Source organism: Pinus tabuliformis, chromosome 4_2 (genome assembly GCF_031772625.1).
Source record: "Pinus tabuliformis cultivar Carrire ecotype Pingquan chromosome 4_2, CPIR1, whole genome shotgun sequence".
Classification (NCBI taxonomy): Eukaryota; Viridiplantae; Streptophyta; class Pinopsida; order Pinales; family Pinaceae; genus Pinus; species Pinus tabuliformis.
Genome location: NC_142304.1, coordinates 62,148,824 through 62,174,908, shown reverse-complemented (window position 1 = coordinate 62,174,908; position 26,085 = coordinate 62,148,824). Strand labels below are relative to the sequence as shown.

The window sequence follows — 26,085 nt, the reverse complement described above, 5'->3', positions numbered from 1 at the left end:
GTCTAAACGAGACTATCACAGATGAGTTTGGGGAGAATGATGGACAACAAGGTGAAGTGGAGCACAAAATTTCATCTGCAGACCAAGGGACAAACAAAAGTTATCAACTGCACAGTGATAAATTTACTCCAGGAATATTGTGGCAAGCATGCAAAGTTGTGGGATGAACAGCTTCCCTATGTACAACATGCATACAATCGGGAAGTACATTCATCCACTCAGAGCTCACTATTCGAGACATGATTTGAATATTTTCCAAAGGATCCCTTAGACATGGTCTTTGGGAGAGATGAAGATTCTAGTGAGAAATATGATAGGGACAAACCATAGAAGTTCATTCAACGAATTTAGATGATTCACGAAATAATGCAGGAACACATGGAGAAAAGTCAAGCTCAATACAAAGCTCGACATGACAAGCATTGGGTTGATCACCAATTACAAGTTGGAGACAAGGTGTGGCTCCACATCAACAAAGAAAAGATGAAAGGGGAAGGAAATAAGTTGATACCAATCTGATATGGCCCATTCACCATATTCGAAAACATTGGAGACAATGCTTTTTGTCTTGATTTGCCAACATACATGAAAATGTACTTAGTGGTGAACATTGAAAACTTGAAGCTTTATGAGCCTCATTTGATAATGTACACTGAAGAGGTTAGACAATTTCTTATAGTGGATGGCTTTGCACCCGAATACTCGGACAAGCTACCTGAGGATAACATACTGAGAGGAGGAATAGGACTTCACGACAGGGAGACATGGAGTACCTTCGTATTGGTTTCAGGGGAATGCATCCTAGTAAGCTCCATTGGATTGAAAAAGCAAAAGTGAGGGAGAAATTCCATTACTTTCCAATTGACTGATAAATATTTTGGCAACCCAAAAGCTCATTAGTGGGGAGGAATGATCTAGGTGGCTCCAGAAACACTCAGAATTCTAAATTATCTTTGGGAAAGCTCAAAAATAAAAATCACTGGATTGAAGTGGAACTAAGGTTAGATAAAATATCTTATCATAATATTTCCAACAACGCAAATGAAACCTCAATCCAAGTTCATATGTAAAAGTTATCTCCAGCCAAATTTTTGGTGAAACTAAGCCCATTGGTAGCCACTAACGAGGCAAAACTTTGGCACTTATAAATGCACAGATTCTGGCTGACTGAACAAGTGAATTTTTTGCCTCTTAAATTTTACCACTGACCCCAAATTTGGCCAGCAGGTTTTTTTAACCAAACATGCATATACTTGTGATTGCCACCTCCTTAAGAGGGATGATGACTATGATATCCTTTTTGTGATATATATGATTATTTATGTTCTAATATTATATTTGACTTGATGACCTACATGAACAAGAGAGTCATGCTATTGCTACATAATGATAAAGTTGGTACCAAATATGAGTATGTCGAGAGTAGCACTGATCGAGGACACTGAGCTAGCTCTTCCTCCCTATCTGAGCTCCCAGGGTGTGGAATTGAGATAGAGGGTTCTTGGGGTTGAGGGAACTATGGAAAATAGGGTATCGCCTGTATTTGTTACCCATAGGGTTGGAGTAGTATTTCATCCTATCTTGGTCTTTTCAGAGTATACCCCAGTTGGCATCATACTCACAAGCAGAACCTGTTGGGAATACTACTCCCCATTTGGTGAACCAGTTGAGAGTGTACTTGGGGTGTATAACCCAAGTTTATTATGATGCACGTGTTCTAGCACATGACTATTGAGGGTGATTTTTGGGAAGATGAGTAGGCAATAGGATGGGTCGAGTAGTAGGTTCTCTATATCACCTATTTCTCGATATGGGGTGGTAGTAGTAGCTCCACCATGATGTTCTAGGTTGAAATATGCTCCCTGATATGGTTCCAGGTTGAGATGTGCTCCCTCATGATATTCTCTCTCATGATGATGCAAGTCATAGATCTGACTCCCTGTTGATATTTCTGGGTGGTAGCTTGCTAATAGAGATTCCAGGTTGTAGATTGCTGGTAAAGATTCCAAGCAGTAGCCTGATGGAAAGAGGGTGGTAGATTGAGCTCCCCTCTGATGTCAAAACTATTCTTCTTTTAGATTCGAGAATATTCATCACATGATCTACGAAAATCAAGAGATAAGCAAGAATAAGCAAGAGATGAATTGAGATGAACATTGATTGAACATTTATTATTCGAGATGATGACATACTTGAGATGTGACATGTGATGAAAGGATGAGATATTGATTAATGGAAATATATTGGAAGGTGGAATTCTCCCTAGATGAGAGGGAGTGTTAAAAATATGTAACTGCGGTCAAATTCCACTTTAAATAGCTCATATGACAGAGATGATGAATGCATTAGATTCCTATTTTTAAGAGGACCAAAATCAACCTAAAGATCACTCAAATAAGATAAGGGAAAGTATAATTATGAAGAACATCCCACATGTGCATATTTGATAAGGTCAACCCTGAAGAAAGTGGACCACCCTAGAAGGATATAAATACAAGTGACCTATACCTCATTTAGATACAATGATGAGACACTCTTCTATCTTATTTTTATCTCGCACAGGTGAGAGGCTCGTCTACCCAGGATCAGGTTTGCTCTAAGGTGAAATTGCAGGGTTCAAAGCTCACATTTCAGATCTAGGTTGTTGGGCCATAGTCACATACACAACATAGAAGGATGCCAACTATAGTTTCTCTGTTAGAGGCACATGCGTGCGTCTGGAGCCTTCCAGTCACACAGGCAACTCACTATGCATGCAACTGGGAGTTAGGGTTTTCACAATCCAGATTTGACCCTAGTAGCTCACTTGCAAGGCTCAATGGAGTTATTGGGAAGCCATAGTCACTCCGCATATCTCCTCCACTGTGTGACCAAGACTAAAAAGATGAAATTTCTATCTTTCGAATATTTCGCTCCATGATCATAGTGTTCGAAAGTTGACTGCGAAGAACACAAACATAGACAGTTCATTAGAGACTTCAAAATCAGGGTTTTGAGAATACACATTGTTGAGTTCATTTCAAGGATGTTGTAGTTCTTTTGTTGGTTAGTTGCATAGATGAAGATATGAATCATTCAACTCTCTTTTTTGCTGAATCATTTGATGATAATCTACTAAGGAGAATAATTTGTAAGGGTTTTCCCCATAGTGGGCTTTTCCCTAGTCTTTGACCAATCCCAATGTCTCTATGTGTGAATTTTTTTCTTTTATTGTTCCTTTATGTTCTACTACATTGATGATGATGATATTTTTACTTCTATATAGTTGCATCTGCTGATGAATAATGATGTAAATTTGAATAATGTTTTGATGTTATGGGGTGGATGTAATGTGTTAATGAACAAATGCAATTATCAAAGAAGAGAACAATATATCACTTATAAAATTAACACTATGAACAAAGGAAGTCTACTAACTTATATACATAACATTCAAACCCATACACTCCCTTTAACACTCACCAACATAGTTTAGGTTTGGTAATACTAGGAAAATATTACTATAGAAACATGAATTAACACATCACTTGTCAATATCAAGAACTCATAATATGTACAATATTTTCAAAATTGTCAATACACATTGTATTACATCTATATAGATTTAGAAATGAAGTAATAAAATTATTGTAAAATCCAAAAAATGAAAATAATCCAAAGCACTCACTTGAATCTTATAGCTAGTTTTCTTGGTTAGGGTTGGGGAAATGATTCTAGATAATTGAAAAAAATCAACGGTATAGGTATTTACATAATGAATCTCAAATGAAACATAGAAAATATAAAAGTCTAGGAATTTTTATCTTTTGAAATGATTGAACAATCCAACATATGGATGAGATCTAATCATCAGAAAACCATGCATGTACATCTATGTGAAAGGCGACTCCAAGCCTATTATGCCAAGGAGAAAATTTGAGATAAGGGATTTGTTCATAATACATATATCACTACACCTAGTTTTAGCCTTCTTTCATAATGTTGCACTTCTAATCTATAAAATGCATGTTAATAAGTATTAAATTCTTCAACTGATATCCATGGATGAACCATTCTATGATTCAGGAAATGAAGGTCAAACATCTTTCAATAAATCCATGAGAGATATTTCTTATAGGAGACAACCTTTGCAACACTTTGAGTGCCTTTATCTGAGATTTGAGGGAAATATTCCACCTTTAACTTTTTTAATTTATGAGAAGCTATTAGAGTTTTGAGTCTAATATTAGTCAAACCCAAGCACCTACAAAGTCACATGACACTCAAGCATGGAAAGTACTTGACCAATGAAACCCTTCATTAGTGACCTCCTGGCATTGTATAAGTTAAAGTATCTCTAGAATGTGAGCTCCACAAAGATCCTCTATGCCACTATCATTGAATGAATAAGCATGGTCAAGAAAAAAAACCCAAATAGGGAATGATTTAATTAATGAAATTATTCTAGCAAGATTGAAAGAAGACGAGGACGAGAAATCTCCATCAGAGAATGATAATGAAACTAATTCCAATTTAGAGAAATTATAATAAATGGCCTTCAAGCTCTCATTTGTCAACCACAATGGATTTCTCATTAGGATAGGAATATAGAAATCTAAATGAAATCACAATTATAAGGTTTTTAGCTTGGGGCATTGCTGGGAAAGATTTATCAAATCATTATCTCTTACCCCAACACACATATCAAGATGGATAATTTGCAAAGCTTGAAATTTCTCAAGAATACAAGTAAGTCCTCTACTTGGGATGAAGAGGCAATTAACAACACTTGAATCTTCTAGAGCCTCACAAGCTACCCATTGTTCTTTCCCTCTTTCGAGAGCTAAATTTCCATATGCTTTCATGTACATATAATTTGTATCAACCTCGAATTGAAGCCTTTTCAGGTTCCTCTAACCATACCCCAACTTTTCTAGATCACCTTATCCAATATCCTGAAAATTATTGATATCCAAATATTTCAAAATCTCAAGACGACCTAGATACTCCAGCAAATATACACTGCTTACAATGAGGCACTATTGTTGCTATGATAGACACCCTTCAAAATTTTTCATACATTTGAAATTTGGAGTTTACCTATGACTTTATGATCTACCATTTCGAGTTTCCCCACTGTCTCTTCATGATTGGTTGATGTTGTGCTAAGAGTTTAAGTGTTCCGCCTAGATTATAACAATCAAACCCACTTTATTACATATGCTTAATCCTTGATATATCCATAATTTCACCCCTTTCTAGGAAGCTCAGTATCCAATGTTTATCCTTGAGAATTTCCATTGTGCTATTCTTGAAAGTAAGGCTTGCACAATCTCTAGGAATAGTGTCTACATAATGTTTAGTTACAAGGTTTGTGCAATATCACTTGACAATATTTCTCTTACTCTTGGTTTCATTTGTGTCTTCATTCTAGTGAGTTTTCTCAATTGTCACTTTTTCACACCTTTACTTTCTCAAGTGTCACTTTCACTTTCGCGACTGTCGTTTTTTCTTGCTTTCAGTTTAGCAAGTGTCATTTTTTTTTCCTTCACTCTGGCATGTAGCTCTTTCAATTTTTTCAGTTTTTGAAACACTACAAGAAAAAAGGTCATTAGTGAGGGTCATGCCTGTGACAGACCTTTCAGGTTCATCACCGATGTCGCATATTGTGACGATCCTTAAAAAAGCATTATTGTAAGTGTATATAGTGATGGTATTTAAGGTTTGTCACCAAAGCCATTTTTAGTGACACGCTTGGTGAGGGTTGTTAAAGGCTCGTCACTGATTCTATCTTTGGTGACAATTATTGTGATGATCTTTTATTGACCCTCACCAATGCTCTTTTTGGTTACTTTTGGTGACAATCAAAAAATGTTTGTCATCATTGATCATTCCAATGAATTTTTGATGATGTGACATGCATGATACTATATTTTTTGTCAAAAGATAATGATTTAAGACCATTGTTGTGGAGTCCTTTTCATTATGTGTTTTAGGCCATAGTGGTTAGAGTCAATGAATTTGTTAAGAAGTAATTAGTGTGTATCAATTCCCTCAAGTAATGAGAATATAATTTTCCTATGATTCAACACATGATTAATCTCTATTAGGTTTATTATCCAACAAATTACCTTTAGATAAAGTTCCACTAGTGTGTAGGAACTATATTATTTAATACGTAATTAGGCTTTGTCAATTCTATTAAGGAGAGAGAACTAGCACTCCTTAACACTCTTTTCCATATTAACATGTTTTGGTACACACTAACATTCCTTGGCACCTCACATGTATTGGATCGTCTTTTTACCTAGAACATATTACCATGAATAGGACAATAAAAGAAATGGTTGGCAGGCCCTAGCATAGCATAACACTCTCCTAGCATGTGTTGCATACCCTGAAACACTTTGGCATGCATTAACATACATTAGCACTTGTAACACATTGGCACTTGGGATGTATTGGAACCTATTATTAGTGTGCCTAGCATGCCCCTTTTGAAAAAGATAAAGCCCTAACTTATTAACCCTCTTATGTGTTCTTCCTTACGTATCCCTGACACTCCTTGACACATATTGGCATACCCTGACACCCTGCACTATTGGGTGGTGTTATATTCTTTCCACGACTAGCCTACGTAGTTAACCACGGGGTTAGAGGGGGGTGGGTAGGCCCCCTCTATGGGGTCTGGGGCAAAGCCCCAGGGAACTTCTTTTTGGACCCTATATTAGGTTGGGTAGACCTACCTATGGTTTTGTGCATGGTTTTCGCACATGGTTTTGGACATGGTGGTTTTCAGTCCATGGTTTTGGACGTGATGGTTTTTGGTCCATGGTATTGGATGTTTTGGCATGTATAAATATGTATTGTAACATTGAAAGGAACATAATGAAAAATCAAGCTAGTAGTCCCAGTTTTGGGATCTAGGGGAAAATTTCTGTGTATATGTGTTTTAAGTGTCATGCTCTTTCATTTGTTTATTTTCAGTTCTTAGAATTCGTATGCAGGTAATTTTTGTACAGGGTTAAAACCTACATTTGGTATCAGAGTTGTTTTGGCTTAAAGGGGACACCTTTATTGCTAAGGGGTTTTGTTCGGGCCTGTGGTAGACCATATTTAGTGGGAGATCTACGGGATCGATTCGGGTGGTGAGGGAAGATGGTGAGCAATGGAAAGATAGACATCGAGAAATTAATGGTCAGAGTTTTGAGTTGTGGAAACTCAAGATGGAGGATCTGTTTGTGGATAAAGATCAATCGATCGTGGTAGATCTGGGTACTAAAACAACATGAGTGTTTGATGAAGAATGGAAGAAGTTGGAAGGTAAAGATCACAATATGATTGTGTGTCTCAGATTCAATATTGCTGAATGTATTAGGGGAAGCTATGGCTATAGATTTATGGGACAAGTTAGGGACTTTGTGCCAATCTAAGTCTCTCATGAATAAATTGTTCCTATGGAAAAAGTTGTATAACTTGAGGATGAAAGATGGAGACTTGGTGATAGAGCATCTAAATGCATTTAATGTTGTGGTAAGTCAGTTATTATCTGTTGATATTAAAATTTCAGATGAAGATAAGTGCATCAGTTTGTTGTGTTCTCTACCAGATTCGTGGGATAGTCTAGTTATTGCAATAGGTAGCAATGCAACTACCTTGCACTTTGATGAAATAGTCTCATCCTTGCTGATGGAGGAGATAAGACAGAAAAATATGGAGAGTCAGAATGGTGATGCCCTATCTATACGAGAATGGTCCCAGAACATAAAAAAAAGTAAGTCATCGAGTGGGAGATGTAAATCTATAGGGAGATCTAAATCTCCAGGAAAACTTGTAAAGGTGGTTTGCTGGAAATGCAGAAATCTAAAGCTCCTAACAAAGGAAAGGGATCTGATGATGCTCCCTTTGCAGAGGAAAAAACCACCTCAGATGAAGGTGGGGATGTGTACTTCGCTTCTTCAAGTAGACATGTAGTTCATGAGGCATGGTTGATTGAATCAGGTACATCCTTTCACTTCACTCCCAATAGAGAGTGGTTCTGCGAGTATGAGAAATACGATGGTGGTGATGTCTTCTTAGGGGATGATAAGAAGGCTAAAGTCGTTGGTCGTGGAAACGTAAAGTTGAAGTTGCAAGGTGGAAGGTTTAGAACACTTCCAGGTGTTTTGCATATTCCTGCATTGGCCAGAAATATGATTTCTATAAGCAAGTTGGATGATGCAGATGTAAAAATAGTGTTGGAGAAGGATACTTGTAAGATGGTTCGGGGAGCACTAGTATTGATGTGGGGAGATCGGGTTGGAACTCTGTACAAACTGCAAGGTAGCACTATTGTTGATGGGTGCAATAGTTTTGTGGTTCCTGAAAGTGGAGCAAAAAATCTAGTGATCTCTGGAGAGAAGACCACGATGTGGCATCAAAGGCTTGGACATATTGGAGAGAAGGGCCTTTGAATACTTCATGGTAAAGGTATGGTAGAAGGTATGAGTAATAGCTCTCTGGATTTTGATTTCTGTGAAAATTGTGTATATGGGAAGCAGAATCGGGTGAGTTTCCCTTCTGGTGGTAAGAGGGCGAAACAAATATTAGAGCTTGTGCACAGTGATGTGTTTGGACCTGTGGAGGTTCCATCACTGGGTAAGTCTGTGTACTATGTATCATTTATAGATGAATTCTCAAGGAATACATGGATATATTTCCCTAAGAAGAAATCTGAAGTCTTTGACAGGTTTAATGAATTTAAGGCTTTGGTGGAGAACCAGATAGAGAAGAAGATAAAGGTGCGGAGGTCAGATAACGATGGAGAGTTTTGCAGCAAGGAATTTGAAGAATTCTGTAAGAAGTGTGGTATAGCACGACAGAAGACTACTCCATAAACACCTGGGCAAAATGGGTTTGCAGAAAGAATGAACAAGACATAAATGGAAAGGGTGGAAAGCATGCTTAGTGGTGTCGGGTTAGGAAAGGAATTCTGGGCAGAGGCAGTGGAGACAACATGTTGTGTGGTCAACAGATCACCTTCATCAATGTTGGAGGATAAGAATCTACAAGAGGTATGGACTGGAAAGAAACCCTCTCTTTCACATCTGAGGGTATTTGGATGTGATGCATATGTACTTGTTCCAAAGGAGAAAAGAACCAAGTTGGATAGTAAATCTGAAAAGTACATCTTTATTGGGTATAAGGATGGTTTAAAGGGTTATAAGCTTTGGAACCCAGTAACAAGGAAGGTTGTGTACAACCAAGACGTGGTGTTAAAAGAGGTTAAAGATGTTATTAAACATGAAGTCCAACCAAAGGAACCTAAGAAGATAGAGTTTCAGCTAAAGGAGGAAGAATCAGATTGTACAACAAAAGAGGAATTAGAAGATGAATAGCCACAAACTCCAAGTGTGAAATGACCAGTTCGAGAAAGAAGGCAACCAGAAAGGTATAGTCCATATGCTTTCTATTCAAATTTTTCTTTATCGATTACTAATGATGATCCTAGAACTATGAAGGAAGAAATAGATTCAGAGGATGGAAAACTCTGGAAAGAGGCCATGGTTGATGAAATGGCATCTTTGCACAAAAATGAGGCATGGGATCTAGTGGAGTTGCCGACTGGAAGGAAACCCATTGGTAGCAAATGGGTGTTGAAGAAGAAGACAAATGAAGAAGGAAAGGTGGAGAAATACAAAGCTCAGTCGGTAGCAAAAGGTTATTCCCAGGTGCCGGGAATTGATTTTGGTGATATTTTTTCTCCTGTTGCTAGGGTAGCTTCTATTAGATTACTTTTACCTATTTCTATTGCTTTTGATTTTGAGGTAGAATAGATGGATGTGAAGACAACATTTCTTCACAGGGATCTGGAAGAGGAGATCTACATGAAGCAACCTGAAGGATTTGCGGTGAAGGGTAAGAAAGAACTAGTATGCAAGTTAAAGAAGTCTCTATATGGGTTAAAGTAGTCACCAAGGATGTGGTATTAGAAATTTGATACATTTATACGGGGACTTGGCTTCACCAGAAGCAAAGCAGATCACTATGTGTATTTTAAATTAATTGGTGACCGTGTTATTTATCTAGTCTTGTATGTGGATGATATGTGATTGGTTGGAAATGACAAAGAAATTATCCAAGATTTGAAGACCCAATTGTCCTCCAAATTCGACATGAAAGATCTTGGTGCTGCAAACTATATTTAGGGCATGGAAATTAAAAGAGATCAGGCAAAGAGGAAGCTCTGGTTAAACTAGAGAAAGTATGTTGAGACAATACTGCAGAGGTTTAATATGTAGGATAGTAAACCGGTGAAGGTTCCTATTCCTGTTGGTGTAAATTTATCTACTAAACAGTGTCCCAAGACACAATAAGAGGAAGAGTACATGTCTCGTGTTCCATATACAAGTGTAGTTGATAGCCTAATGTATGCGATTTTCTGTACTAGACTAGAAATTGCACATGTAGTGGGAGTATTGAGCAGTTTTATTTCAAAACCAGGAAAGGAGCATTAGACAGTAATGAAGCGAGTTTTTAGGTATTTGCGTGGCACTAGTGATTATGGCTTGTGCTACGAAGGAAGACCAGGGTTGGACAGAGTGTTGGATATTCATGGCATTGTTGATACAGACTGGACTGGAGATCCGGATTAGAGAAGATCTACAAGTGGGTATGTGTTTAACCTATTTGGAGGTGCAGTTAGTTGGATGAGTAAGAAACAATCTGTAGTGGCATTATCATCTACAGAGGCAGAATACATGGCAGCCACCCATGCAAGCAAGGAAGCAGTTTGGTTGCAGAGATTGTGTTCAAGTATGGGGTTAGTACAGGGAGCTATAAAGATAGAATGTGACAGTCAAAGTGCAATTTTCTTGGCAAATAACCCTTCTTATCATTCAAAGACAAAGCACATTGATGTTCAGTATCACTTTGTGAGGGATATGATAGAAGACAAAATAGGTGTTGCTAGTAAAGGTGGAAACTTTGAAGAATACTGTAGATGCATTGACAAAATATGTGAGCTCTGAGAAGTTCTCTTGGTGTAGAGAAACAATGGGAGTTGCAGTGCTGAATAAATAACTAAGCTCTCCTATGGAAAGGAAACAACAAGTGGGGGAATATTGGATTTTGTTATATTCTTTCCATGATTAGCCTATGTAGTTAACTTGGGGGATGGAGCCACCCCTTCATTGTGCCGATTATGCAGCAGGAGGGTCGCAGGGGGGTTTGAGGGGGGCAGGTAGGTCCCCTATACGGGGTCTGGGGCAGCACCCCGTGGAAACTTTTTTTGGACCCTATATTAGGTTGGGCAGACCTACCTATCGTTTTGTGTATGGTTTTCACACATGGTTTTGGACACGATGGTTTTTGATCCATGGTATTGGATGTTTTGGCATGCATAAATATGTAATGTAACATTGAAAGGAACATAATGAAAAATCAAGCTGGTAGTCTTGGTTTTGGGATCTAGGGGAAAATATCTGTGTATATGTGTTTTATATGTTATGATCTCGTATTTGTTTATTTTATGTTCTTAGAATTCGTATGCAGGTAATTTCTATATAGGGTTAAAACCTACAATGCACATCTTAGCATCCTTAGCATTTGTCATGTATTGGCATGCCTTAGCACTATTTGGCACATGTTAACACACACTGGAACTCCCTAGCACACTCTGGCATGTCTTGGCATGCCTTGATATTTCATAACATGCCTTACCAGTGCTTAACATACCTTTTCACTCCCTCCTTGGCATGTCAGACACTCCATGACACACCCTCATATTCATTCACTTCCATTCATTTTTACCTAGTTCTCCCTTGTGTTTCCCTAGTACTCCCTGACACTTTTCAATATGAATTAGCACTCTCTGGCCCACCTTATCACTCTTCGACATGGACTACCACTTCATAACATGTGTATCGCTCCCTAACACACATTGGCACTTAGCACGTGTTGGAAATTGGAAAGTCTTAGCATGTCTAGCATTCGTTGAGATGCCTTGGTATGATTTGGCATGGTTTAATATTAAAAGTTATTAGAGATCACCTATTGGAAAGTAGATGAGAAGTAACAGAGGAAACTTTGCACTTAGAATGCACTAAAACTTGGAACTTGGCACCTATTGGCACCTAGTGTTGGTGTGACTATCACGACCCTCTTGGAAAAGGTAAATTGATGACTTATTAACCCTCTTATGTGTTCATTTCATTTTAGTTTAACGTGTTTCCCCTTTCTGTTTCCTTGACATCCCCTAACACATATTGTGACACCTTTTCACATCTTTCCATGCCTTAGCACTTGGCATAGCTTAGCATATTTAACATGCCTTCGCACTATCTAGCACATTTTAGCATTCCCTAGAATCCCTTGGCACTCAAACCCTCACAAATAGCCTTACATTTTTTTCACGACTTGGGAACTCAATCAAGTCCTTAGCTACTAGAGTTCATGTGGAATTGGCTTGCTTTAGCCTTAATTACTTGACCAATTGCACCTATTACAAGTATATTGTGCCTTTTTCACCTAAGAACTTACCAAGACAAGGATCACATCTAGCCATGGCCATAAAACAACTAAGACATATAGATTACACAAACAATAGTTCACATGTATGTCGAGTTCATATAAAAAATAGATCATTAACTAAGAGTTTGCAAGAACCACAAGATGCACAATACACACATGATATAAGACGACACAAGTCGAGTGCCCGAAAACTTATACACAACAATGTACAATATATTGTCTAAAATAGTTTAAAACATGAGCATTAGGCCAAAATGTGCCACATGTCATATAAAACTAATAGCTAAAGGAAAAACAGTTTTGTGCCTAGCACAAAGTCTCCCTTTATCTAAAACTACTATTCTGAGCCCCTTATCGCAATCATAGGCTAACCTCTTGTAAATCCTATTATGAAATTCTTCTAACACACTTCATCCTTGGTACAGTTGAATTCACTGAAACTCCCTGGCACACACTCTTATTTGCTATTTCCATTCATTTTGACTTAGTTTTTCCTTGTGATGCCTTGAAACTCCTTAACACTCCTCGACATGCATTGGTATTGTACGACATGTGTTAGCACACCTTTTCATTCCTTGTCATGTCCTGACCCTCCCTGGATATCATGCCCTCACAACTACCCTTACTTAATTTTCAACTTGGGAACCCAACCAAGTCCTCTCTTAACTACAAGAGCTTGAACAAGTTATGATTAATACAAATAGACAATGTTGTTGAATTGTGTAGCTTGGGAGGCACTCCACAAGCCTAGTGAGATGGATTTGTATGAGTTTGGCCACGAAAGGCTTTGTCGGAAAAGAACCCAAGTGAAAGGATTTTGGACCGAAGATGGGGTTTAAAATCTAAAAGAAAATTAAAAAGGAAAATTAATATTTCTGAAGGTCTAAGTGGATAAACTCATAAGTTCTAGAGGGTTCCTAAGAGGCCTAGCTAGGAACTTAGGAAAATTTTAAGGATGGAAAATTTTCTTGAAGTTTAAAACATTGGCGAATCTCACTAATCGCTAATATGCAAATTATAAATGTTTATTGATATATTTGTAAAATTAATAAAATTTATAATTATTTTATATATAGTCTCTCTATAATGTTGGCGATTTTTAAGGTAAGATAATTTTATATTCTAAAATTTGGGCGAATCGTCTTTTATAAAATTGGAAATTGGCGAATCTTTTTTGTGGAAAAATCATGGAAAATTAGCCCACTGGGCGAACATTAGCCCCTAAAATTTTCCATACTAGGAAGATATATCTAAGGAGGCATTAGTACAAAGGCAAGAACATGAAGTGAGAAGGAGCTCATTTGATCAAGGAGGCTAGGAGAGATATCGTCCTAAAGTAAGTTGAGTTATAGGGTTGAGTAAGGGTTGCTAAAGGGATGCCATGATCATCCACCAAGAGAAAGATCACCATGTGAGAGTTCCTAAGGATACCGTATATCTTAATGGGTTCAATTGCATATTGTTGGTTCTCTTCTAATAGATTGAGCTCAAGAGAGGAGACTCATGAGAATTTTAGCATGTGATTTTAGTGGTGCTTTTGTGTGAAGGCCACATCAAATTCTGTAAGCACATAGATGGTTGAGACCCTGTCTTGTAGTGGTTAGCAGGTTGCAAGGTATGTGATAAAGGCCAATGAAAATGGAGGAGGGTTTGCACTGGAATTTAGGGCCAGAAAAAAAGTAGCCGCAAGTGTATTATTGACTGATGTGACCATAGCTTGAGGGTTATAAACATTTGAAGTTCAGGTCATGGTTTAGTAAAATAAATGCCCAAAATCTATGGATCCATATGAGTTAGGTCGATTCCCTTATGGAGGCAAGACTTGTTATTTTTTCTATGGGTGGACAGGATTTGTTCTAAAGAAATTATAATATAAGTATAATTCCCTAGTTAGGGTGGTTTCATAGCATGTTCAGTCCATAAGGTATGCCCTTAAGACTGTGACAAATCTGCATAGAAGAAGATGGGTCATGACCCTTGGAGTGAGGTTTATTTGTGGAATATAGACCACAAATCTGGAAGATGGTTAGGAGAAGTATGTGTGGAGATAGAAGATCCAAAGGAGGGTTGAACCTGAGTAGAAGATTGAATAAAATAAATGTGCCATATGATGAATGGATTGACATGAAGAGGAGAATTCCTAGTACAGATGGAGAGTTATTAGGTGACTGTCAAAGAAGATCCCTAAGTACTTTACTTGTGAAGGACAACAAAACTCATAGAACGGTAGTTGTATTGGGCCTAAGGAAGCGTAGAATTTTAAGGACTAAATTAGAAGTCAAGTGGCTAGCCAAATGGCTCTAGTTCATTGTATTGTAGAGGATTGCATTATTGAGAAGAAGGTTGAACTCCATAGCCGTAGACTTGTCATCTTGGAGCAGAAATATGGAAAAAATGGGCAAACCAAAGAGTTGTTCATCAACGTAGTTGTGAACAGCTGATCAAAGACCTTAAGTGTTGTAGACCTTGAAGGAAAAAGGAGGTATGTAGAGGGAAAATTTTGTTGAGTCGAGTTCACTAACCTAAAGGAGTTGAGTTCATTGAGAGAGGTAGATTGAGGAGTTGTAAAATGGGAGGCAAGAGGACCTGTCAAATGTGTTCAGGGTACATGGACCAAAAGGGTTGTATGTGGCCACCATCAACAAGTAGGTGAAGTGTTGTCTTGTTCAAGGTAGATTAGTTGTCAAAGGACTAACACCAAGCCTTAGTTTTATTCCTTGTACCAGTGTGATTGTAAAGGGACATGATCCCTAATACGGGAGCTCTAGCCTGTTCTATTATAGTTTGTAATATAACAAATAAGAGTTTGAATGAGTTAAAATATTTCATGTGAATTATTTGATTCCTTGAAGTGTGTAGATTTCATTGTGAAAAGTAAATGTCCTTTGGAACTTGAGTGTGTTTTCATCAAAGATTGGAAGACCAAACCCATAGTCTCACATGCCTTGGAAATTCAACATATGCCCTATTCACCTAAGAACTACTTGTAACTCATCTTAGGCTACTCATGCCAAATCTCAGCTAATCCCACTTAACAAGTTACCAAGACAAGTCTCGTCACATCTAACTGTGGCCATAAAACAACTAAGTAACACATTACATCTTGACATGCCATATCACTTGACATGACTTAGAATTCCTTAACAATATATGGAATTTTTTATCATCTATTACATTCCTTGGCATGGTTTGACACTTCCTAACACACCTTATAACTTTCTGACATGCATTGGTAGTTTAGAATACCTGGGAACTACCTAGCATATAGCCTTGTCACTCCCTCCTTACCACACCTAGAACTCGTTGTGACTCCATGTCACGCACTCTTATTCGTTCATTTCCATGAATTTTTACCTAGTGCTTCCTTGTGTTTCCCTAATACTCCCTAGCATGCATTGGCACACCCTAGCACCTGACATAACTTGGAATCTCACCCTAGCACTGTAGTATTCCTTGGAACTTCCTAACATACCTTGTCACTCTCTCCTTAGCACACTTAAAGCTTGTTGACCCTCCTAGTCACAAAATTTTATTAATTCATTTCCATACATTTTGACCTAGTTCTCCCTTGTGTTTCCCTAGCACTCATTAACACTCCTTGGCATGTGTTGGTACATCTAGCACCTAGGACATCTTGGCATGTCACTCTAGCCTCTAGATGCCTTAACATTGCCTAGAATACCTTGTCACTCCCTCCTTAACACACCTGGAAATCGGTGATGCTTCCAATCAAAAACTCTTATTTGTTCATTTCCATGAATTTTGATGTAGTGCTCCCTTTCATTTCCATGACACTTCCAGCTAACACTTCCACGCATGCATTGGCACATCTTAGTTGCATACCACCCTAACACTTTAAAATTCCTTTAGCACTGCCAAGCATGCCTTGTCACTCCTCCTTAGCAAACTTGGAACTCGTTGACACTTCCTATCGCACACTCTTATTCATTCATTTCCATTCATTATTACCTAGTTCTCCCTTGTGTTTCCTTAGCACTCCTAAATACTCCTTGGCACACATTGCACACCTTGACACTTGGAATATCTCGACATGATTTCCTAGGAATCTATCATTCATTGGCACTACCTAACATACATTTTCACTACCTCCTTAGCACACCCAAAACTTGATAACGCTCCCTACCACACACTTTGTTCATTCATTTCCATGTAATTGAAACCAGTCCTCCCTTATGTTTCCCTAACACTCCCTAGCATGCATTGGTGCCACACCTTATCACCTAGAACATTTTGGGATGCCTTAACCCTTGGCATGTCTTGGCATGCCTAACATACCTTGTAGCTTTCTAGCATGTGTTATCACTTCCTAACATTCCTTACACACCTTGGCACTCCCTAGTTTTCATGCCCTCATAGACAGCCTTACTTTTTTTGCGACTTGGGAACCTAACCAAGTCATTGAAAAAATAGTGTTTTCTTTAGCCCAAAGCCTCCATTTGTCTAAATATTCTTTATCCATCCCCTTATTTCAATCATATTCTTACCTATTGTAAGTCCTATTATGAAATTATCCTAATACACTTTTTCCGTGGGACACCTGGAATTCACTGACACTCCTTATAAGATGCTCTTATTCGTTTATTCCCATGCACTTTGACATAGTTCTCCCTTGTGATGACCTAACAGTCCCCAACAGTTATCCACATGCATTTACATTTTCTGGCATGTGTTAGCATGCCTTTTCATTCCTTGACATGCCCTAGCACTCCTTAGTTATCATGCCCTCATAACTACCCTTATTCTTTTTGAGACTTGGGAACCAGCCAAGTCCTACCTCAACTACAACATCTTGACCAAGTTATAGTTATTACAACTATACTATTCGTTGTTCACCTAAGAATGGCCTATAAATCATGTTAGGCTACTCATGTCTAATCTTAACTCGTCCCACTTAACAAGTTACCAAGGAAAGGCTCACGTCCAACCATGGCCATAAAACTACTAAGAAACATAGTTTACATCTTGACATGCTATAGCACCTGACATGTCTAATAAACCCTTGGCACTATGTGGCATGTTTTGGCATCCCCTACATTCCTTTGCATGCTTTAACACTCACTAGCACACTGTACCACTCCTTAACATGTCCTGACACTCTTGCATGCCTTGGAACTGCCTAACATATAACTTTGTCACTCCCTCCTTATCGCACTTGGAACTTGCTGACACTCCCTATCACACACTCTTATTTGTTCATTTCCATGCATTTTGAACTAGTTCTCCTTTATGTTTCTTTTGCAATCCTAACACTCCCTAGTAAGCATTGGCACACCTTGTCACTTAGCAAACCTTGGCATGTTTCCCTAGCACTCTAGCATCTCCTGGCACTACCTAACATACCTTGTCACTCCCTCCTTAGCACACCTAGAACTCATTGACACTCCTTGTCACACACTCTTATTCATTCATTTCCATGCATTTGACACTAGTGCTCCTTTTTGTTTCCTTGGCACTCCATAACACTCTCTGACATGCATTGTCACACCCTAGCACCTCGCACATCTTGGAAGGTTTCATTGGCCTCTCACATGCCTTAACACTTCCTATCATACCTTATCCCTCCCTCCTTAGCACAGCCGGAACTCACTGACACTTCCTATCACAAACTCTTAATCATTAAATTTGCATGCATTATTTTCACCTATTTCTCCCTTGTGTTTCCCTATCACTCTTTAACACTTCCTAGCACGTGCTTTTATGGACAAAACACTATATATATGGAAAATCAACCTCCATTTGTGGACAAGTGAATTCGGTTAAGTGAGTCTGCAATAAGAAGTGTGAAGATAACCAACGAAGAGAAGGAAATGAAGAGTGAAAATTTTGGTGTTGTTTATGGGTATGTTTTAGGGCTAACACCTCCACATGTGTGAAGGAAGGAAGAACTATCTATTGCAGAAAAGGTCAAACGTCTTGTTGTTTTTCAAGAAGTCGGATTAAAGAAGAAGATAAGTAATGTTAGAAGATAAATTATAATAATAGTTCATGCCATCCAAGTGAATGAGATCAAGGTTCAAAAGGTTGGTCAACCACACGTGATAGGGTTTGTGCAAGAGGGCCAAGATATACAAATATGAGCTATAAAACTAAAATTTGAAGGATAGCCAAGTTATTGAAGGAAGAAGTTTGATCATTGTTGACTCAAGGAAAATGAAGTAAGTTGAATCAAGGAGGCTTGTGACTTGGTCTTGGAGAGGTCGTTGAGTCAAGGGTCTAGGTCATGGTCTTGGTATTCGTCAATTGAAGTCTCTCTAAGAAGAATAATATGTTTTGGTTTTCGTCTAACGTTGGAGAGGTTTTGGCATTGGTTGATCACCTATCCTCTGTGTCTCTTGTCTCCTCATTTTTTATGCATTGGTAGTTGTTTGATTAAGAATAACACTATAATAATCTAAGTAAAGAGAAGATCCTAATCTTAAAAAGTAAAAAAACATTCAAAAATATTTATCATAAGAAGAGAAATCACCTAATTACTATGCCCCATATTTATCAACAACCATGGCACTCCCAATACTCCTTAGTATGCATTGACATTGTCTGGCATGTGTTAGCATGACTTTTCCTTGACTTGCCCTGACACTCCTTAGCTAACATGCCCTCACAACTACCCTTACTTTTTTTGGGACTTGGGAACCCAATAAAGTCCTTCTTTGACACAATAGCTTGACCAAGTTATGGTTACTACAACTAGACTATGCCTTGTTCACCTTAGAATTGACTATAACTCATCTTGGGCTACTCATGTCCAATTTCAACCTATCCCACTTAAAAAGTTACAAGTTAGCAAGTCGAGGCTCATGTCCAAGCGTGGCCATAAAAAGACTAAGAAACATAGTTTACATCTTGACATGCCATAACACCTTGCATGTATAATGATCCCTTTGCACTATGTGGCACGTTTTAACACACCCTGTAGTCCTTGGCATGCTTTGGAACTCCGTAACACACCCTACCACTCCCTGACTTGCCCTGGCACTCTAACATACCTCAACACTTCCCAGCAGATAACCTTGTCACTCCCTCCTTAGAACACATGAAATTCACTGACACTCCCTATCAAAAATTCTTATTTATTCATTTCCATGCATTTTGAACTAGTTCTCCCTTATGTTTCCATGACACTCCCTAACACTCCCTGGCACACATTGACACACCCTAGCACCTAACACATCTGGGCATGTAACCCTCACACTCTAACAGTCCTTGGCACTACCTAGCATACCTTGTCACTCCCTCTTTCCCACACCTAGAGCTCGCTGACACTCCCTGTCACACACTCCGATTCATTCATTTCCATGGATTCGAAACTAGTGCTCCCTTGTGTTTCCATGGGACTCCCTAACACTCTGTTGTAGCTAAATCTACAAGGAGTTGTTTCTCAGTGATCTCGTGTCTAGAGCAGATCACCAGACAGAGTAGAATAGAATCAATGGGACAAAATCTAATTCCTGACCCAAATGCCCAATCATGCAACAAACAATCATCTATGATATAAAGATGAGGGACCACACTTGGAATCCTTGCATCTCAGGGAAGGGTTTTGAGTTCGATGCAGGTCTTGTGCTCCACTCAAGCGATCCAACACGTCCACAACAGATCTCTATCCTTGTACACAGCCACGACAAAATGAAGACGACATGTGATCTTCCTCAGAAGATCATTAGATCAAAAGAAATAAATGTCGATATATAACATGATGAAAACAAACTCATATAAGGAAGGGAACACATATTTACATTAACCATAAAATAAATAATACAATGATGGTGTTTCACCTCCAATTCTCTTCTCCACAATCCAACAGAGTTTCACCACTATATCCAAGAAGTGAGCATGAAGAATAGTAGGCTAGTGAACAAGGACCTCACAAGGTCATAGCAACATAAACCCTAGATCAGAATCTTGACACTAGCTCTCCAACACTCAAAAACTAACTGCTCTCAGGTGGTCCAATATAAATAGGCAGAAGAGAGGTCCTGAGAGCATCTATCTGGATGCTTAGGAAAAAGAGAAGTCATATAAATTGCTAAGAGATAAGTCCTAGCTAGCTCGAATAGATGAGGAGACAAGCTAATCTCCTAGGGACTAAGGCACTCTAGAAGAAATCCCTGGTCGTTGGCACTGAAAGGAGGAAAACTTTCCTTGGTCACTCCCATAGAGTGGGCTTGAGATCGAATTTGGTTCCACAGTTGCTCCCATAGGCTTCTGTGCAAGCGACTTTGGGTCAAACTAGTAGAAAAAGAGTCCAGATTATGGAAAAAGTCATTCAGACTCAAGTACTGAAGGTCATTGACCTAGAGGGGTAAAATAGGATAATAACACACTGCCTGTCATGCATTGGAACACCCTGGAACCTAGCACATATTGGGTTTTTGTGATAGCCTATAGCATGCATTAACACTGCCTAACATAACTTGTCACTCCCACCTTAACACATCTGGAACTCACTAGCACTTCTTGTCACAAAATCTCATTCATTTATTTCCATGCATTAGTTTTACCTGGTGCTCCATTATGTTTCCCTAACATTCCCTGACACTTACTAGCACACTTTGGCACACCTTGGCACATGGAACATCTTGGATGCATGCTTCCATGACACACTAGCATGTATTAGCATTGACTAGCATACCATGTTACTCCCTCCTTAGCACACCTATAACTCACTAACACTCACTAACACTCCTTATCAAGCATTGGCATACCTTGGCATATATTGGCATGCTTCGCTAACACTCTAGCATGCCTTGGCACTACCTAGCATACCTTGTCACTCCCTCCTTAGAACACCTATACATCGCTAACACTCCTGTTACGCACTCATATTCATTCATTTCCGTGGATTTGAAACTAGTTCACCCTTGTGTTTCCTTGGCACTTGGCCCTAACACTCTCTACCATGCATTGGCACCACACCCTGGAACCTGGCACATCTTAGCATTCCATATCACTTGGCTTGTCTCGACATGCCTAGCATGTGTTAGTACTTCCTTTAATTCCCTGACACACCTTGGCACTCCGTAGCTATCATGCCCTCACCACTAGCCTTACCTTTTTTGGTGGCTTGGGAATCCAACCAAGTCATTGATAAAACAATGTTGTGCCCAACCCAAAGTCTCCCTTTGTTTCAAATTTCTTTTTCTATCCCCTTATTGCAACCATAGTCTTGCCTCTCACAAGTTCTATTCCAAACTTCTCCTAACATACTTCGTCCTTACGACACCTAGAATTCACTGACACTCATTGACACACACTCTTATTCATTCATTTCCATGAATTTTGACCTAGTTATCCTTTGTGATTCCTTGACACTTCTTATCGCTCCTAAGCATGCATTCACACTGCGTACAATGTGTTATCACATCTTTTCATTCCTTGGTATGCGTTGACACTCATTATCTATCATTCCCTCACAACTACCCTTAATTTTTTTGGGAATTGGGAACCCAACCAAGTCCTGCCTCGACTACAACAACTTGACCAAGTTATGATTATGTTGAGGCCTCATAAATCTATGGCAACAACAAGGGGGATAACCACCCATTCCAAACCTTAGAGCAGCTCCTTTTCCATTTGGGATAGTGGCTCTGACTGGATATGATGGGACCAGTTTCCCAATGTTTTGGGTTTATATGATTTGAGGGATTTTTCCCGATGATTAGAAAAAGAATAACTAGAAATTAACACAACTTTAATATAAGATGCAAAACTTTGAATTAAATCTATTTTAATCTAACTCGGAGTATTGTTGGTTTTATGCGATATAAAAATATTTCTATGTAATCTTTGATGATATAGATCAATCACAGACTATATAGAGTTCATATACTGTAAGATAATTCCTTTGAGAAAATAGTTAAGCAAAATAATTGTGAAAAATATATCGCATATTCTAATGAACACATATAAAATAGACCATTCTCTATTCTGATATCGTACAATAATGCAACTAATACTTCAAACTTAGATGACAGATTTCATACATAATTCATGAAAGATAAACTTATCACTAATACTAGAACAAAGATTTAGCAAACATGATAATAGTACCAGATGTGTACCATTCTGCTCATTTGACTAGTGACAATAGGCCATAATCAATCTTCTACCAATAAGTATCCCAAAGAATACAGTAGTGCAGCAACAATGATCAACAAAAAGATATTTGATTGAAAATACCATGTTCCATGATTCCATCAAGGCATCTACAAACTTACGATAGCACATTCTTTGTAAATGTTCTTAATACAATTCTAGACCCTTCTCTAAATGCATGAGAAGGGTCTAAATACTATTCTTAATTAAATAAAAATAACTTATACAAAATATATATGAGGAGGTGTTATGAAACCAGCTCAAGAAAGGATAGAAAAGATAGATCAACGCCTTAGAATCCAGCCTCTTCAAGGGGGAAACCTCCTTTGTATTACATAAATAAACAATTCTTGGATGATTCAAATAACAAAACCTCCTTTCTATATATGGTAGCCTAAGGAGTCACAATATAACCCAACCAACCTAACAATAATAATATAAAGCCAACAAAATAATAATAGAGGGATTCTATGGGGCACAATAATAACCATATGGGGATAATAGGGGCACAACAATATTAATAAGGGATGCAACTACAATAGTAATGGGGTAATCACTAGTATTATAGGGACCCAACATGCCCCTCTCCTTCAAAAAAGTGTTGTCCTCAACGCTTGAGTAGTTCTGGATGCTTTTGTAGAAAATTCTCATCCTGCCATGAGGAATCTTCAGCAAATAAGGTCTTCCACTTGATAAGATACTTCGAAATTGATGAATTTTGTAGTTGTCAAGTTCTTGTTTCTATGACTTCTTCTGGTTCCAATATAATTCTTCCTTCCTCATTAAGTTTTGGCAATATTTTTTTAACTGGGAGCTTGTCGCTTATAACCTTCTTTAAACATGAAACATGGAAAACTGGGTGCAATCGAGAAGCTGTAGGAAGCTCCAATTTGTATGCCATAGTACCAATCTTTTGTAAAACCTTGTATGGACCATAATACTTTGGTGATAATTTATAATCCTTCTTAACTTGCTTGAGGGACATTTTCTTATATGGTTGTAGCTGTAGGAATACCCAATCACCTACATCAAAACTTCTTTCGTTGTGATGTTGATCTGCCTATTGTTTCATTCTATTTTGTGCCAACACGAGGTTATCCTTTAAGAGTTGGAGGACTTGTTGTTGATGTTCGATGTGATGTTCCACTGCTTGAACCTTATAATTTTCTCTTAAATATGATGTTATGGATGGTGGCTGATATCCATAAAGTGCCAGAAATGGGGTCATTTTTGTTTTTGTATGGAAGGAAGTGTTATACCACAATTCAGCCAAAGGCAACCATTTGAACCATTGTGTTTGTTTATTAGATACAAAGAAACGAAGATATCCTTCCAAACATTTGTTTACTATCTCAGTTTGCCCATCAGATTTAGGATGATAAGATGATCTATGAGCTAACTGAGCAGCAAGACAAGAAAATAGTTCTGTCCAAAAATTTCCAATGAAAATGGGATCTCGGTCACTTACAATAATCTTTCGGTTTCCATGTAGCTTTTGAATTGTTTCCATAAATGCAGTAGGAACTGTACTGGATTTAAATGGATGTGAAAATGCACAAAAGTGTGCATACTTGGTAAGTCTGTCAACTACGACCATCATGACACTCTTTCCCTCAGACTTGGGTAAAACTATGATAAAATCCATTGAAACATCCTCCCAACGTTGGCTTGGAATGGATAAAGGTTGTAATAGACCCGGCGTCTTAATTGTTTCAACTTTATTTTGTTGGAAAACCAAACATTTTGCCACAAATTTTTGAATATCCGATTTATGGCCATCCCAAAAAAATTCCTTCTTAACCCTGTGGTAAGTTTTTAAAAATCCTGAGTGCCCTCCTAAGGGAGAAGTGTGCAATTCCATAAGAATCTTTTGTTTTAGTTGGGAATTTTTATAGAGGTATAAGCGATCTTTGTACCATAAAGAATCACTTTTCCAGCTAAATGTATCAGACGTACTGGAATCTTGTTATAACTTTCGAATAAGTGCCCACACTTCTTCATCATTCTTCCATTCCTCCCTTGCTTCGTTTATCCAATCTAGTTGGATAATAGAAATGGCGCACAACAATGCTTCCACATCCTCATCCTCTCTTAAGAGTGCATCTTCCACCACATTTTTCTTCCCTTTTTTGTAGTTGATTTCAAAGTCATAACCTAACATCTTTGTGACCCACTTTTGTTACTCTTAAGAGGATAATGTTTGCTCTAAAAAGTATTTAAGGCTATCATGATCTGTTTTTACCTTGAAGTGTCTTCCCATTAGGTAGGGTTGCCATTTCTTAAGTGCATGGAGTATTGCCAACATTTCCTTCTCATAAATAGCTTTGTTTAAAAAATTTCCCTTGATTGGACGACTTTCAAAAGCAATGGGTCTTTCATCTTGCATTAAAATAGCACCAATTCCATTTCCTGAAGCATCACATTCCACAATAAAGGTTTTTGTGAAGTCCGGGGTAGCTAAGACTGGTGCTTGGTACATTGCCTCTTTAAGATGTTCAAAGGCCTTTGTTGCTTCTGGAGTCCATGAAAACGCATCTTTCTTCAATAATGTTGTTAGAGGTGCTGCTATTCTCCCATAATTATTAACAAACTTGCGATAATACCCTGTCAACCCGAGAAATCCTCGCAGATAGTGGGAATTTTCTATTCCTTAATGGCTTTAATTTTGCTAGGTTCTACCTTAACTCCTTCATGAGATACAATATGACCCAGATATTCCACCTTTTGTACTTTAAAGAAACATTTGGATCTTTTTGCATATAATTGTTTCTCCTCCAATAGTTGTAGCACCCTATCAACATGTTCAACATGATCCTTCCAAGACTTGATGTAGATTAGTATATCATCGAAAAATACTAACACAAATTTTCTAAGGAATGTTTTGAAAATGGAATTCATCAAACCTTGAACTGTAGAAGGTGCATTGGTAAGGCCAAAAGGCATGACCAAAAATTCATAATGACCCTCATAAGTTCTAAATGTTGTTTTTGGAATGTCTTTAGTCTTCATTCTAATTTTATGATATCCTGAAGATCCAACTTGGTGAAGTAAATTGATCCATTCAATTCATCCAGTAATTCATCAATGACAGGAATGGGAAACTTATCTTTAATAGTGAGCTTGTTGAGCTCCCTATAATATGGACACATGCGCCATGATCCATCCTTCTTGTGCACTAATACTACTGGAGCAGAGAAAGAACTTTGACTCGGTTGAATTATACCAGCCTCTAGCATTTCTACAACCATACGTTCAATTTCACTCTTTTGGGCATAGGAATATCTGTATAGCCTGGTGTTTGGAGGAACACTTCATGGAATCATATGAATAGCATGATCATGATAACGAATAGGTCAGAGACCTTTGGGAGTCTCAAATACCTTGGAATGATTGTCCAAGACTTTTCGGAGATCTGGAGAAATAGATGATTGCAATGTGGAAACATCTAGCGAACACAATTGTGCAATTACACCCCTTTGT

General features: G+C 38.2%; 1 pseudogene; it reads right to left on the bottom strand.

Annotated features, from left to right (window-relative positions):
• Nucleotides 1-4,086: 4,086 nt before the first annotated feature.
• The window catches only part of LOC149168259 (F-box/LRR-repeat protein 14 pseudogene), a 33,894-nt pseudogene continuing 11,895 nt past the window's right edge, over nt 4,087-26,085 (bottom strand).